This window comes from Thamnophis sirtalis, unplaced genomic scaffold, assembly GCF_051295495.1.
Source record: "Thamnophis sirtalis isolate CommonGarterSnake01/CBP01778 unplaced genomic scaffold, rThaSir2_p1.2 scaffold_3, whole genome shotgun sequence".
Taxonomy (NCBI): Eukaryota; Metazoa; Chordata; class Lepidosauria; order Squamata; family Natricidae; genus Thamnophis; species Thamnophis sirtalis.
This window is the reverse complement of record NW_028261383.1, coordinates 16502275-16517095: the sequence shown is the minus strand read 5'-3', so window position 1 is coordinate 16517095 and position 14821 is coordinate 16502275. Positions and strand designations below refer to the sequence as shown.

The 14821-nt window shown below is 43.9% G+C and overlaps 1 pseudogene across 1 annotated transcript; it reads left to right on the top strand.

Annotated features, from left to right (window-relative positions):
* The first annotated feature begins 1684 nt into the window (after positions 1 to 1684).
* Positions 1685 to 14821, top strand: LOC106551337 (uncharacterized; annotated as a pseudogene). The gene is made up of 7 exons (XR_015695832.1): positions 1685 to 1752; positions 2392 to 2961; positions 3450 to 3549; positions 3647 to 3690; positions 5390 to 5519; positions 8047 to 9479; positions 14256 to 14821. The product of XR_015695832.1 is annotated as an uncharacterized LOC106551337 (transcript).

Sequence of the window (14821 nt, the reverse complement as noted above, 5' to 3'; positions counted from 1 at the left end):
TTCCACTGATTAATTGTTCTAACTGTCAGGAAATTTACTCTTAGTTCTAGGGTGGTCCACTCCTTGATTAGTTTCCATTGCTTTGATTTGATTTGGAGAACAGCGTCTGTTCTTTGTGGCATTTCTTCTGAGCACTGAAGGTCTTCAGGAGAGACAGCAAGCACTTAGCTGCTTACTCACAAGTCTTCCTATTTATTTTAATCACACATCTTACTACAACACAAGATTTCCTACACTTTTCAAATTTGCAACTGACAAGTTCACATGCTTTCCTCAACACACTTCTAAGCCCTGCACAAATGTCCATTGCATTCATTCATTCCCTTCAATTTAAACAGCAACATGCTTTACCTGTGATTTTCTTCATTTACAATATTCAATAAAAAAGAAGGAAAGAAGAAGATACAATACTAGGTTATCAAGAAAGCCAACTCCACTGGGCATATACAATTTGTCCTATGCAGCTGGGAAATTAGACAAACAGTCCCGTGCAGCAGAGAGGAGAGTTTCTCATCACACAGGTTTTGTTAGGTGGCAGGGAAGAGGCTGTCAATATGGCACAAAACCATCCATCTACACAAACACACATCAAGCAACAAACAGCAAAAGGTAGACAATAAAAAGACTCCATTAAATAGGAGGGTAATAAGATACTTTTTTAGTGGACACAACAGCCTCCATTTTCCTGGATCTCCTGAAAAAGGCTCCCTATCTCTGCATGGCCACCTGCATTGCTCACAAGCATCCACCAGGGGGCGCTCATGGCCATTGATTTGTCAGGCATGTATAAGATAACAAATATACTGTAAATATAAACATGATTATGAATACGTGAAATGGATACAAATAAATGGGGACATTAGGACAGGATCGATAAACACTTTGGTGCGCTTATGCATGCCCCAGATATAGATAACTATATCAGATAGTTCCAGTTGCCTTAAATTCTATAGAGGCCTTTGGTTTCCTACTCATGTTTCCCTTTGAGGAAAATTCCCTACTCAACCCTTAAGAAGATTTTTGTTCATTTCCCCTCCCTCACGGATTTGACATTTATATACCTTTTTTACTATTTGACTTTCTTCATTTTGCAGTTCCACTTTTTGAGAAGCTATTTTCCCCTTTTCATTTTTCTCCGTCAAGGAGCCTTGCTGTGAGGTAAAATTTCTACAACATCCACCAGCTTGAGTTTTTCTTTAATTTGGAACTGGTTTTCCTTCGATATTTCTTTTTCTTCAGCATTATTTCCTTTGTCAGAAGCTGCCATCTGGTCTTTCAAGTATTCTTAGGCACCCAGAGCTGAGAATTTGAGAAGGGCAGCTCTTTATATTGAACTAAAGAAATAAAAACCTACAGAAATATCTATTTTCCTGAGAGGAAAAATTTCCCTCCCTCAGGAGGCGCCGCTGCTTTTCTCTGACAGACAACCAACTAGAAGTCGCTTTACTGCTACTCCGACGCCCATCATCCCTGCCCTCAGCCTCCCCTCAAGGTGCTCTCCTCCTTCCCGCCCTTGGAGGGTGCCTGTTACATTGCGCAGAATCCTCCAGGGGGCGCTCTCTGCAAAAGGAAGGTAAACGTCAGGCGCTTCCCGATTGGTTGACTGGAGGGCGAACGTCACAGCTGGCTCTCCAGGGGAGGCGTGGCATTACAAACTCTTGCCGCTCTAGGATGGCGCACTCGCTCTCCTTAAGCTTTGTGGCGGTGAGGCTGCGGGAGAATCTGGCGGGGGGAGATCCAGACGTATCCCGGGTGAGGGGGCTGCTGTTCCCGTGCAAAGGGAGGCGGAGGAAGGAGGGAGAGACCCGCGGCCGACCCCCCTTCGGCTTCAACCCTCGGTCCCATGCTCTCCAGCCGCCCTCTCCATGCAGGGGGAAGCGGAGCTCCGGAGGACCAGGAGAAGAACCGGGGATCCCCAGGAAGGCCGCGGGGATCCGGGGGTCCCTTCCCGCCCGTGTCCGGGAAAGAGCCCGAGGGGGGGGGAGAGGAGGGTTGGCCTTGCGGAGGTCTAGCGAGGCAAGATTGTGTAAACCTGCCAGCTTGTCAGAGGGAGACTGGGCTCTCCAAAGGCCAAAGCATCCTCAGGGTCAGATAACCGATTAACAGAGTTGGGGTGACGCGAACTGAAGTGTTTGTCTGTTTTGGTTTTGGCAGTGAACCCTACGTGCAGGTAAAGGTAGATCTAGGTTTTAAAAAGGAAGACTTTTTTGTAAGTAAAAATATAAAATACTCCAGTTTAACATACTCACACGCTCACATGACTCATCGCAAAGCAACTTCAACTCCTATGCCAGCTCTGAAAAATACTTCCTTCCATCGGATGAGTGGTGGTGTTCAGTGGTTAAATCCATATTTTCTAATTCTTGAAATATATGTTCTTTTCCATCACAGATACACGAAGTGGAAGCCATTTGTACGTCTTCACATACAGCCAAAGTATCTCCGCTAAAGTGAACTAAAATCACTCCGGTGGAAACAGAAACCATCCTCTGGATGAAAAGGCTTTTTGAGATCTAAAACATTTCTTGGAGTTACTCTGGAGACAGAGACAGAATGGAGACACAACTTTTAGCAAGTGAGGCAACTGAAAAAGACCCTTCTGCTGTTCAGGATGGAAGCTGTGGGGAGATCTGGGCAAGAACTGGGCAGGAGATCCTGGAGGAGGAAACCACCACCCATTCAGAAATTCAGCCCTGCAACTCCAGGAGCATCCAAGAGGCTGAGGGTCCCCGGGGACTTTTTAATCAACTCCATGCATTTTCTACGCAATGGCTGAAAAAGGAGAATCACACCAAAATGCAGATGCTGGACATGGTTGTTCTGGAGCAGTTCTTAGCCCTTCTGCCCCCAGAGATGGAGAGCTGGGTGCGGGAGTGTGGGGCAGAGACCAGCTCGCAGGCGGTGGCCCTGGTGGAAGGCCTCCTGAGCCAGGTGGAGGAGCAGGAGCAGGACGAGTTGCAGGTGAGACATTTTTATCTAGGAAGCTCAGTAGGGAATAAGAAATGTGTTTGAATTCTTCAACCCTCTTTCCCAGACTTCTTTGGCACTCATAATATATGGAGATGTCAGATTAAATCCATCATGCGTTGTAGATTTGAGACTTCCTCCTGAGCCAGGCAGAGGAGAAGGAGTAAGTTGAGTTTCAGGAGAAGGAACTTTCTTGGAAGTCCAGAAGGAATTTGAAAGGAATAATGTGTTTGAATTCTTCATCCCTCTTTTCCAGATTTCTCTAACGTTCATAATATGTGGAGATGTCACACCAATTCTTGTAGGACATTGTGCCATTATTTATTGTAGATTAGGAATGTTTCCTTTCTTACCTTCTGTCATTGATGGATGTTTGGGGCTCGGACAATGTGTTCAGAGTACAAGAATTTAGTTGATATTGTATGATATCCATTAATTGTTCTTTTTTTAATCTTGCCTCATATTTTTAATCCATTGTGGAGATCATGGATCTTGAGGAAAGGAAGAATCTAAGAAATCTCTCTCCAGAGCTGTTTTTCCGGAGGTTCTCTCAGGAAGATCCAGGTCAGGACACCTCAGGAGGTAATCAAAGGTCCTCACATTCCCGAGAGAAATCTCAGCTATCTCATCTTCTCCACGTTTGCTAATTATACGTTTTAAACTTCTGTATTCCCAACAGGTCTTTGTAGTGGAGATGAAGGAGTGGTTGGACACCCAAATCAAGTAAGTGGGGGAAATTAGATTTGTATTCTCCCTTTCCTTCAGGAAGCCCACTCTCTACTTCCATTTTCTTTCAGTTTGGGCTGGGTTATTTTTGTGTTCTTGAGCAATGTGGAAACGGGAATAGCATAATCAAGTTGCTCTCAGCTAGCTTAGCTTTCTCTGAAAATTGTTATTGGGGCACAGTGGATTGTTATTTCCATTGTCAGATTCTGTTTAAGAAATGTTTTTTTAAGGATAATTCATTCTGAATATTGTTGCTACAATGAGTTTATAATAATTAACTTTTGAAAAACTCCTTCAATAAATATGAATAAACAACAGTGACAGCAAGTGCTAAAAAGAGACCGGTTCTTTTTGTAATTTTTGACTGAATTGTAGAAGGTTGATTAAAAAAAAATGAAATAATCACATTGGGATTTTACCACTTTTATAAAGCTTTAAGTACAACTAGTGATAAGAAAAATCAACCCATTACATGAAAAGGCAGATAATTAAAATCCAATGAAGGGAGCAATATAGAATAGACTTGAAGTTAAAATGGCTCTGAAATAGTATACAATCAAGGCACTTTGGGCCCACCAAGTAATTTGTAATCCTGAGATTTGTACTTGGAGTTGGAAACCAAACTAGGTAGATTTGCAAATGCTGAGAATTGCCCTTCCTAGTGAATTTTCTCCATTTTCTGTCGAGTAAGGGACATAACTGGCATAAAACATGTAGGTGGTCACAAGCCCTCCTGGCCACAGCTGCCGCTTTCCCTTTAAGTAGGAGCCGTGTGACCAAACCGAACCCCAAGTTATACACCGGATCTGTCGGGTAGTACAGCCCCATCTAGGACTAGAGGTGATGCAGAGGGGCCCATTCTATCTTACCCGGGTTCTGTTGAAGTCTGTTGTTCCCCATCCAAACCGCCAACATCCTCCAGGAACAACAAGAGGGAGTCAAACTATTTTCCAAAGCACCTGAGGGCAGAACAAGAAGCAACAGGTGGAAACTAATCAAGTAGAGAAGCAACTTAGAATTGAGGAGAAATTTCCTGACAGTTAGAACAATTGATCAATGGAACAGAAGTTGCCTCCAGAAGTTGTGAATGCTTAACACTGGAAGTCTTTAAGAAGATGTTGGATAGCCATTTGTCTGAAACGGTATAGGGTTTCCTGCCTAGGCAGGGGGTTGGACTAGAAGACCTCCAAGTTCCCTTTCAACTCTGCTATTGTATTGTATTGTAATAGGGCATGGATCTAACACACAGGTAATGGCATTTGCATTCTACAGAACCCTTCCTCAGATCCAACAGAATCAAACTGTTCTCAGATAACTAGGCGGGTCAGTTCCATGGGCATCTGCATAGGACTTGCACCATGTTTGCAATCCAACTGTGAGCGAATAAGTGAACTCTAAATGAAGAGATGGTAGGGAAGCAGCTAAAAGGTAGATGATGGATCAATCAATATGCAGTGGGTTAATATCACTGGATGGCACTGAAAGTCCTGAAGAATAAATGAAGTTGACAAACATGGCTAAAATATTTCTTCAGGCAAAGGTTTTTTGCTTCATAAATTTTCTCAGCTAAGCCTCAGAATCCTACCAAACACAGCCATGTAAGTTAGTGCATATCTTTGGCTTGGGAATTTGTGAACGATGGAGCAGACCTTGCAAATCGTCCTAGTCTTGTTCTGTTCCTTTTCCCCATATTCAGGAAGGTTCCGTGTCCTATGAGGAGGTGGCTGTGTATTTCTCGGAGGAGGAGTGGTCTCAGTTGGATCCTGACCAAAAAGCGCTGTATTGGGAAGTCATGCGGGAAAATCATAGGAACGTGGCCTCTCTCGGTAAGGATTTGCTACCCTGCAGTCAGATTGCTTAAGAAGTCATTGTGTAGTCAGATGCCATCAGTTGCACTGTGGGGCAATCGTGCTGTTCCCTAAGGTTCTGCACCTTGTAGAAAAATGCAAGGCAGCCTGTTTGAGTGGAAGCGGTGGTCTTAGAGCTCTGGTTGATTCCCAGAAACCTACCTCAAGCCCAGTCTTGGCTCTACTGCTGAGGGCCACTGTTCAGGGTGGTCTGGATGGGGGAAAGATAGAGAATTGTTTATGTTTTGTTTCATGTCTGTGTGTGATGCCAGCTAAGTTAAGCGTCTTTTAAACGTTTGACATGCCGAGTCGAATTTTTTTGCCATCTCTGGGCTAAATAGTGCCATTTTCCAATTGCAAACATGTTTTTGAGACTTAATAGAAGAACTCTTCCTTCTCGGACATTTCATTTCCCCTGATTCTTCCCAAACTCAAATCAGAATAATTCCAAATAAAAAAGGATTTTTGCAATATTGGTGATTAGTGGCAAAACAGGATGTTTTAGAACTTTTAATAGCTTTTATAATTCACGCCATTTATGTGAGTCTTTATTGATTAGCCCTTGGGCCATATCAAAGGGCAAAGGTCCTTATTACTAAAATTTGATAAAAGCAATTTAAAATGGAATTGGAATACAATATGATTTAAAATGAAATTGGAATAGAACACAATAATTAGAATGTAGATAATATATGATTTTAGGTTTTTTTTAGGTTTTTAGGTTTTATTGACATTTGTAGGCCGCCCTTTTCCCTGAGGGGACTCAGGGCGGCTCACAGAAAACCAAGGGAGGGGGAATACAACATTAAGACGACAACATATAATAAAATCAACACCATACATTCAATATTCGGGCGGGGTAACGGTCCTTATCCCCAGGCCTGACGGGCGAGCTAGTTCTTCAAGGCTGTGCGGAAGGCTTGGACGGTGGAGAGGGTACGAATCTCCACGGGGAGCTCGTTCCAAAGGGTCGGGGCGACTGCTGAAAAGGCCCTCCTCCTAGTAGTTGCCAGCCGACACTGGCTGGCCGATGGAATGCGGAGGAGGCCCAGTCTATGCGATCTTATAGGTCGTAGGGAGGTAATCGGCAGAAGGCGGTCTCTCAAGTATCCAGATCCACTGCCATGTAGGGCTTTATGGGTGAGTAAAAGCACCTTGAAGCGCATCCGGAGATCGACAGGTAGCCAGCGCAGCTCGCGGAGGATAGGTGTTATGCGGGTGAATCGGGGTGCACCCGCGATCACTCGCGCGGCCGCGTTCTGCACTAACTGAAGTCGCCGGATGCTCCTCAAGGGCAGCCCCATGTAGAGCACATTGCAGTATTCCAGCCTAGAGAGCACAAGGGCCCGAGTGACTGTTGTGAGTGCCTCCCGGTTCAGGTAGGGTCGCAACTGGCGCACCAGGCGTACCTGGGCGAATGCCCCCCTGGTCACAGCCGCTAAATGGTGGTCGAATGACAGCTGTGGATCCAGGAGGACTCCCAGATTGCGAACCCTCTCTGAGGGGTATAAAATTTGACCCCCCAGCCTGAGTGTTGGAATGTTGGCCAAATCTTTGGGAGGGAAACACAACAGCCACTCGGTCTTTTCTGGGTTGAGCACAAGCTTGTTAATCCTCATCCAGTCCATAACGGCCTCAAGACCCCGGCCCATCACGTCAACCGCTTCATTGATTTGGCACGGGGCGGACAGATACAATTGAGTATCGTCCACATATTGATGGTATCTAATCCCGTGCCTGCGGATGATCTCTCCCAGCGGTTTCATGTAGATGTTGAATAGCAGGGGGGATAAGACCGAACCCTGCGGCACCCCATAATTTAGGGGCCTTGGGGACGATCTCTGCCCTCCCACTAACACCGACTGCGACCTGTCCGAGAGGTAGGAGGAGAACCACCGTAGCACGGTGCCTCCCACTCCCACCTCCCGCAGTCTTCGCAGAAGGATACCATGGTCGATGGTATCGAAAGCCGCTGAGAGGTCAAGGAGGACCAGGATGGAGGGATGTCCTTCATCTCTGGCTCACCAAAGATCATCCATCAATGCGACCAAAGCGGTTTCTGTGCTGTAACCGGGTCTGAAGCCAGACTGGAAGGGGTCTAGATAGTTTGCTTCCTCCAAGGACCGTTGGAGCTGAAAGGCCACCACCTTCTCAACAACCTTCCCCAGAAAGGGGAGGTTGGAGACCGGGCGATAGCTGTTAAGAACAGCTGGATCCAAGGATGGTTTCTTCAGGAGGGATGATAACATTATATGTTGGTATCACCCCTGCAGTTTACTCCAATCGGTCCCACATATGCAGATCTCAATTGAACCCTTTTGCTTAAGTACTGTGCTGTGTTAAATATTATTTAGAAATTATCATTTCTGTGCCATGCCACTGTAAGTGTGCAAACATGTAACATATTGGAATTTGACCAGAATTCAGAGGGAAATTCATAGTACTTCCTATAGTTTGATCTTTACCATAACTTTGATGTCATTTTCATTTTTCCATTTTTTTAAAGGCGATGATGGGCAGGAGAATAAAGATTCCTATGAACCATTACAAGGGATAATCGATGAAGAGGGAATGGAGACATCTGCAGTTGGAATAGAAGTAGAAAGATGTGAGAAAAACCAGCCTGACAATTGGAATCAGGAAAGCTCCTCTTCCGTTGATGCTCCAGTGCAAGACTTTGTGGTCCAACAAGAGGAAATAAAGGGATATTTTGGGGAAAGAGTGAAGCAGATCAAAGACGAATTAGATGCAAATGGACACTATCCATACCAAACTAATGGAGAAGGTAATTTATTCACAGACAATGGAAAAGATTACAATTGGACATTCACTTTTTCTCAGGGAAATAGGTCTCCTACATCTCAAAAAAGGACCCACATGGAAGAGAAGCAATCTAAAAATTGGGAATATGGACAGACGTTTAGAAAAGGCAGTCAACTTACTTCCCATAGCTGGGTCGAGAAGCCATATAAATGCAGAGAATGTGGCAAGTGCTTCAGAAGATACAGTCATCTATGTTCTCATAAAAGGACCCACAAATCGCAGGGTCCACATAAATGCAAGGTGTGTGGGAAGATCTTTCCTTATCCCAGTAAACTTGTTACGCATGAAATAGTTCACAAAAATGAGAAGCCATATAAATGTAGAGACTGTGGTAAGAGCTTCAAGACAAGCAGGTGTTTCACTTCCCATAAAAGAATCCATACGGGGGAAAAACCCTATCAATGCACGGAGTGTGGAAAGAACTTTCGGTTGAGGCAACAACTTACTTTACATAACTGGATCCACAAAGGGCAGAAGCCATATAAATGCAGAGAATGTGGAAAAACCTTTGCTTATCCCAGTAAACTTACTACGCATGAAATAGTTCACAAAAATGAGAAGCCACATAAATGCAGAGAGTGTGGTAAGAGCTTCAAGGCAATCAGTTATCTTACTATCCATAAAAGAATCCACACAGGGGAAAAACCCTATCCATGCATGGAGTGTGGAAAGAGCTTTAGGTCAAATCATCAACGTACTTTACATAACTGGATCCATACAGGGCAGAAGCCATACACATGCATGGAATGTGGAAAGAACTTTTCTCGGAACAGTTCTCTTACTTTACATAAAAGGATCCACAAGGGAGAAGCCATATACATGCACGGAGTGTGGGAAGACTTTTGCTCAGAACAGTCAACTTACTTCCCATAAGATGAACCACACAGGAGGGAAACCATATAAATTCACTGACTATGGAATGGATTTCTGTGAAAATGCATTGCTTATAAAACATAAAAGGACCCACACAGGGGAAAGCCATATAAATGCATGGAGTGTGAAAAGAGCTTTGCTTGGAACCATCAACCTGGTCATCATTAACAGAATCCACACAGGGGAGAAATCATTTAAATGCATGAAGTGTGGAAAGAACTTTGCTCAGAGAAGCACTCTTATGTTCCATAGCAGGATCCACACATGAGAAACAATTTAAATGCATAGAGTCTGAAAAGAGTTTTGCTTTAGAATCATCAACAATTGCCATAACAGAATCCAGATAGGGGAGAAACCATACAAATGCATGACATGTTGAAAAGGCTTTACTGCAAATGACGATCTTACTTTACACAAGAAGATCCAGAAATTCCAAAGTAGCAAAATGTTGATCACATCATTACAAGTCATAATTTTGAGATGCAGTTGAAATTCTATTGGGGGGGGAAGTGCCATGAGTCCCCTTCGGGAAAAGGGCGGCATATAAATGTAATAAATCCAATTAGTTTGAACATATGTTAAATAAATGGTTGTAAATTGAGCTGAGTCTATACTTCAGAAAATTACCACAGCTGATCTTGACCAAACACACAGAAAGAACAGCTGACTCTGGAAGGTGTGTGTGTGTGAATGAATGCACACACATACGTATATACATACAGTTCATTCAGAAAGTATTCAGATCCCCTTCACTTTTGCCAATTTTGTTATGCTGCAGCCTAACTTTATATTTTTAATTCATTTTTTAAATCAATTTACAGTGTAGATTATACTTTCTGAATGCGGTGTGTATGTGTGTGTATAAAATCAGACTTGAAGTATACAATCTTTTTCAAAGGCCTCTCAGTACTCAATCATCACAAAGTCTTGAGGTAAAAGAAAGGCATACTTTATAGACAATGGATTGATCATTGTTAATGTCCATTTTCCCCCTATACCAATTTTTTCAATGGGATGGAACAACTCACCGCAGCCCACTCACCGTTGACAATTTGCTGCAGGACAACTTGCCACCGGACAATTCAACAACTAACTTATTTAAAAGAATTAAAAAATAATCATTTTTGTTGTTCACATTTCATTTTGTTCCCCCTTTGTCCTGTGGCAAGCTGGCTGTGGCAAGTCGATTGTGGCACGTTGTCCCAGATCTCTTTTCAGTACTTTTAATTTCAGGTATGTTATTCTTAAGTTTACAGTCAATTGGGAAGCAGCAGCTCCTTTTGCCATCTGCACAGGTTGAGATACTCGGGGAAATCTTGATGCAAACTCAGGAGATTGGATGTGATGAATGGAAGACTTCCAAAGCAAGGAGCAAATCTCAGGAATAGAATAGAATAGAAATATAATAAGAAATAGAAGAGAAATCGAATGGAAATAGAAGAATATAAATAGAATAACTTTATTGTCTCTTTAAATGTAGACTAGCAGCCTACATTAAAATGAAAATTGGTTGCATTCAGCTCTCAAATCATAAACCATTTTGCATATGCCCACATACAGGCACATGACACAGAAACATCACAGTCTGGTTTGAATGTATACATATACATGGCGGAAAAATTCCTGCAAATTTACATGACGGGTGGCATAAGGAACAAAAAAGCTGTTGCAAACTCTAATAGTCCTGCTACAGATACTTTGAAAGCTCCTCTGAGAGAGGAGCAACAGAAACAGATAAACAGCCCTGGGGAGAGTTTCTCACTGGTTTTTAGCAATAGCAATAGCAGTTAGACATATACCGCTTCATAGGGCTTTCAGCCCTCTAAGCGGTTTACAGAGTCAGCATATCGCCCCCACAGTCTGGGTCCTCATTTCACCCACCTCGGAAGGATGGAAGGCTGAGTCAACCTTGAGCCAGTGAGATTAGAACTGCTGAACTGCATATAACAGTCAGCTGAAGTGGCCTGCAGTACTGCACCCTAACCACTGTGCCACCTCAGTTTTTGTAGGTGGCAGGGAAGAAAGGCTGTTCAATGTGGCATGAAAATCACACACTTCAAACAATGAGCAAAAGGCAGTCAATAAACATTCTCCACAAAACTGGAGGGTAACAAAACACCATTTTAGGAGACCGACTGCCTCCAAGTTCCTGGATCTCCTGCAAAAACGCTCCCTATCTGCGTTGGCATCTGCATTGCGCACACACATCCATCGGGGACACTCTTGGCTAACACACTTCTAAGCCTCACACGAATGCCTAGCACATTCATCCATTTCCTTCAATTTGTGCAGAAACATGCTATTCCTGCAGTTTTCCTCATTTACAATATTCAATAAAGAAGGAAAGAATAATATAGAATACTAGATTACACAGAAAGCCAACTCTACTGGGCATATACAATTTGTCCCATGCAGCTGGGATATCTCACAAATAGCTCTGAACACCAGAGGAGAATTTCTCATTGGTTTCACACAGGTTTTTCTGGTGGCAGAGAAGAGAGGCTGTTCAATATGGCATGAAACACACACACACACACACACACACACACTTTCAAGCAATGAACAGAAAAAGACAGACAATAAAAATACTCCATAAAACCGGTGTATGTGTGTGTGTAACAGGACGCCTTTTAAGGGGACATAACAGCTTCCATTTTCCTGGATCTGCACAAACGTTCCATTTCTCTGCATGGACACCTGCATTACACAAAAGCATCCACCAGGGAGCACTCCTGGCCAAGATAAGTGTTTAGTGTTTATTAATATTTTATGCCGCCCACTCTCGAAAGACTCTGGGCGGCTCACAGATAAACAGGGAACATATATAAAAAATAAAAATAAAAATACAAACATTAAAATTCCACAACATGCATACAGCTTAGGGTGGGGCTGGATAAAATCAACAGCCCCAGGCCTGCCGGAACAGCCAGGTCTTAGTAGCTTTATGGAAGGCCGGAAGAGTAGTAAGGATCCGGATCTCTACGGGGAGATCGTTCCATAGGGCCGGAGCAGCTACAGAGAAGGCCCTCCCCCGGGGGGCCGCCAACCGACATTGACCGGCCGATGGTACCCGGAGGAGGCCCTATCTGTGTGATCTTATTGGTCTCTGGGAGGTAAATGGTAGGAGGCAGTCTCTCAGGTAGCCAGGTCCTAAACCATGTAGGGCTTTAAAAGTAACGACTAGCACCTTGAAGCGTGTCCAGGGAGCCAGTGCAGCTCGCGGAGGATAGGTGTGACGTGGGTGTACCTAGGTACATCCACAATCGCTCGCGCGGCTGCATTCTGGACCAACTGCAGTCTTCGAATAAGGGAATATCAGGCCTTTTAGTTTTCTACTCATGTTTCCCTATGAGGTAAATTCCCTGGTCAGCCCTTAAGTAGATTTTTGTTCATTTTTCCCCTCATGGATTTGACATTTATATTCCTTTTTTACTATTTGACTTCATTTTGCAATTCTACCTTTTCTCTAGTTTTCAAAGATGAGACACCATTTCCTTTTTTACTACCTTCCTTCCTTCCTTTTGAAATTCCAAGCTTTCTCCCCTCAAAAGAGGAGGCACCATCTCCTTCTTCATTTCTCCACTAAAGAACCTCACCGTGAGGTAAATTTCTGGAACATCCCCCTGTTTGAGCTTCCTCTCTGATTTTTTAACTGGTATTGTTTCAATATTCCTTTTTCTTCAGCATCATTTATTTTGGCAATATTTGCCATTTGGTCTTGCCAGTTCTCCTTAGGCACCCAGAGGCAAGAGAAGGGGCAACTGCCTAGGTTGAACTAAAGGAAGAAAAACGGAGAGAAATTGCCATTTTCCTGACTGGAACTATTTTTTCCCCTGTCAGGCAACGCTGCCATCTTTTTCCGATGGGTAACTGTTGAGAGAGAGATTTTCCCTCCTCCTACTCCCATGCCAATCATCCCCGTCTTCTCCCTCTCCTCAAGGCGCGCATGTGCGCTCTTCTCTTTCCCGCCTTTGCAGGGTCTCCTACCAATTTCCGCAGCCTCCTCCAAGGGACGCCCTCGGCCATGAGAATAGAACACCAGATGCTTCCCCATTGGTCCACTGGAGGGCGAACGTGACAACTGGCTTTCCAGAGGAGGCATGATATCACAAAAACTTGCCACCCTAGGGCGCTCCACTCGCTTTTCTTAACCCTTATGGCTCTGCGGGGAGTCGGGGGGGGGGGAGGATATCCAAAAGGGGGGAAGGAAGGAGAGACCTACGCTGGGCCCTTCTAGGGCTTCAACCGTGAGTCGCATGCTCCCCAGCTGCCCTCTCCATGCAGGGGGGGCAGCAGAGTTCCAGAGTAAAAGAAAAACCGGGGATCCCAGGAGGCAACAACTTACTTTACATAACTGGATCCACACAGGGCAGAAGCCATATAAATGCAGTGTGTGGAAAAACCTTTGGTTATCCCTGTAATCTTAGTGTGGGAAGTTATCATCCAGCCCTCTCCCAGAGAAGTAAAATATCCTAGGAAATATTGAAAAGGCAGAATATTTCTCTGGATGTGAAAAGAAAGAAACATGCTTTAAAAGACAGAATAGTTTCCTGTAGCTTCCTGCCCATCCACACTTTGTCAATAGGCCATTGAGAAGGTCAGGCTAGCCCACTTTACATAATAAAGACTTCCCCACTGCAGCTGCAGGGGGAAGGGATATTACTCAACTCTCCACATGGCATCTGAGAACTCATCTATACCTGGATTCAAAACAGCCTAGAGAGTAGTCCCCTGCATGGCACCATGGGAGTCTCACAACCAATCACAATACATTTCTTACACAGGAACAGGAAACAGAGAGGTGGGACTAAACAGGGTATAAAAAGCCTAGCAAGCCCCTTCCTCAGCCCTTCTCTTCTTCTCCACCTACATTGAACCATGTGATCACCTTTTCTGTTCAGGGCTCAAACCAAGTGGCCCTGTCCAACAATAAACCATCTTTCCAAGCAGCCTCCATGTCTCCAGTGTCTTCTTCCCCACTTGGAGTTAAACCCAGAAGGACATTTCTTTCAACATTAGTACACATGAATTAATTCACAAAAAGGAGAGGCCATATAAATGCAGAGTGTGGAAAGAATTTGAAGTTGCGACGACTTGTTTGCCATAAGTGGATTCATACAGGTGGAAAACCATATAAATGCAAAGAGTGTGGCAAGTGCTTCAGAAGATGCAGTACTCTTACTTCTCATAAAAACATCCATGTGGGGAAGAAGCCACACAAATGCATGGAGTGTGGAAAGACGTTTGCTTATCCCAGTGATCTTACTAAGCATGAAATAATTCACAAAAACAAGCAGCCATATAAATGCAGAGAGTGTGGTAAGAGCTTCAAGATGAGGAGTTACTTCCCATGAAAAAAATCCACACGGGAAAAACCGTACCAATGCATGGAGTGCGGAAAGACCTTTGTTTATTCCAGTGTTCTTACTAAGCATGAAATAGTTCACAAAAAGGAGAAGTCGTATAAATACAGACAGTGTGGTAAAAGCTTCAAGACAAGGAATTATATTACTTCCCATGAAAGAATCCACACGGGGGCAACCAAGAAACAAGTTAACTGTGGAGGAACCAGCTGTTTTAAATGA